Consider the following 2,521-nt stretch of genomic DNA (forward strand, 5'->3'; position numbering starts at 1 on the left):
AGGTCACAATGTGACAACGAGCCATGCCTTCCTGAACTGAAGCTTGAACAGACTCTCGTGGGGAGCAATTCTTTGGGCATATTCTTGACACTGGTTTGGGAAGGGAAGCCCAGGCTTCGGGCATTGTACTGGGGTAATTCAATTTTATTACAGACACCTTATGAGAGAGTCTTCATTGACTCACAGTGTTAGATGCACATTTATACAGCCTCCATATGAGATAGATCAGTTTCATTCATTGATAGCAGAGAGGGGAATCCAAATATTTATGTAGGAATGTAAGCAACAGCAACAGTCATAATGACAATAAGGAAAAAATAATAATAATGAGAACAACGAAAAGACTAGCTTGGAAGATGTACTGGCATTCATTATTGGAGAGTGAAGGTATCTTTATTAGTGCTGCAAAACCTTCCCCAAATCAGTTTCCTAACTGCATCCTTGAGTTCCTTGTTCCTCATGCTGTAGATGAGGGGGTTCACTGCTGGAGGCACCACTGAATACAAAACTGCCAGCAAAAGATTCAGGGAGGAGGAGGACATAGAGGGGGGCTTCAGGTAAGCTAAAAATGCAGTGCTGATAAACAGGGAGACCACGGCCAGGTGAGGGAGGCATGTAGAAAAGGCTTTGTCCCGTCCTTGTTCAGAGGTCATCCTCAGCACAGCCCTGAAGATCTGTACATAGGACATGACAAGGAAAACAAAACATAGAATCATAGAATCATAGAATCATAGAATATCCTGAGTTGGAAGGGACCCTTAAGGATCATCAAGTCCAACTCTTGACACCGCACAGGTCTAACCAAAAGTTCAGACCATGTGACTAAGTGCACAGTCCAATCTCTTCTTAAATTCAGACAGGCTCGGTGCAGTGACCACTTCCCTGGGGAGCCTGTTCCAGTGTGCAACCACCCTCTCTGTGAAGAACCCCCTCCTGATGTCAAGTCTAAATTTCCCCTGCCTCAGCTTAACCCCGTTCCCGCGGGTCCTGTCATTGGTGTTAATGGAGAAAAGGTCTCCTGCCTCTCGACACCCCCTTACGAGGAAGTTGTAGACTGTGATGAGGTCTCCCCTCAGCCTCCTCTTCTCCAGGCTGAACAGGCCCAGTGACCGCAGCCGTTCTTCGTACGTCTTCCCCTCCAGGCCTTTCACCATCTTCGTAGCCCTCCTCTGGACACTCTCCAACAGTTTCATGTCCTTTTTATACTGTGGTGCCCAGAACTGCACACAGTACTCGAGGTGAGGCCGCACCAGCGCAGAGTAGAGCGGTACAATCACCTCCCTTGACCTACTAGCGATGCCATGCTTGATGCACCCCAGGACACGGTTGGCCCTCCTGGCTGCCAGGGCACACTGCTGCCCCATATTCAACTTGCTGTCTATCACGACCCCCAGATCCCTCTCTTCTAGGCTGCTCTCCAGCGTCTCATCGCCCAGTCTGTACATGCAGCCAGGGTTTCCCCGTCCCAGGTGCAGGACCCGGCACTTGCTCTTATTGAACTTCATGCGGTTGGTGATCGCCCAGCTCTCCAACCTATCCAGATCCCTCTGCAAGGCCTTTCCACCCTCATTCGAGTCCACAACTCCTCCAAGTTTGGTGTCATCAGCAAACTTGCTCAAAATACCCTCTATTCCTACATCCAGATCATTTATAAAAATATTGAAAAGTACCGGCCCTAAAATGGAGCCTTGAGGGACCCCACTGGTGACCGCGCGCCAGCCTGACACAGCCCCATTTACCATAACCCTTTGGGCCCTGCCCGTTAGCCAATTGCTCACCCATCGTATGATGGTTTTATTTAGCTGTATGGTGGACATTTTATCCAGTAGGATCCTATGGGAAACTGTGTCAAAAGCCTTGCTGAAGTCCAAAAAAATCACATCAGCTGGTTTCCCTTGGTCCACCATACGGGTGATCTTATCATAAAAGGAAATCAGGTTAGTTAGGCAGGACCTACCCTTCACAAACCCATGCTGGCTGGGACCAATGACTGCTTTGTCCCCCAGGTGCGCCTCAATAAGTTCGAGAACCAACTTCTCCATGATTTTACCAGGCACTGACGTGAGACTGACAGGCCTGTAATTGCTAGGGTCTTCTTTCTGACCCTTCTTGAAAATCGGCACAACATTTGCCAGCTTCCAGTCTACCGGGACCTCTCCAAATTCCCAGGATCATTGAAAAATAATTGAGAGAGGTTCCGCAATGACGTCCGCCAGCTCTTTCAGCACCCGGGGATGAATCCCATCCGGACCCATGGACTTGTAGGGATCCAGGTGGAGTAGCAAATCCCGCACACATTCAGGGTCGGTTGGGAGTTTGTCATCCCCACCGTCCCGGTCCTCCAGCTCAGGGCACCCTGGGTCCCGAAGCCCATCATCGGCATTGAAGACAGAGGCAAAGAAGGCGTTAAGCATCTCTGCTTTGCCTATGTCATTGTCTGTGAGGAGACCTTCCCTATCAAGGAGCGGCCCTATGTATTCTTTAGTTCTCCTTTTTCCGTTCACATATCTAAAAAAACCCT

The sequence above is a fragment of the Netta rufina genome (genome assembly GCF_964035555.1).
Source record: "Netta rufina genome assembly, chromosome: 18".
NCBI lineage: Eukaryota > Metazoa > Chordata > Aves > Anseriformes > Anatidae > Netta > Netta rufina.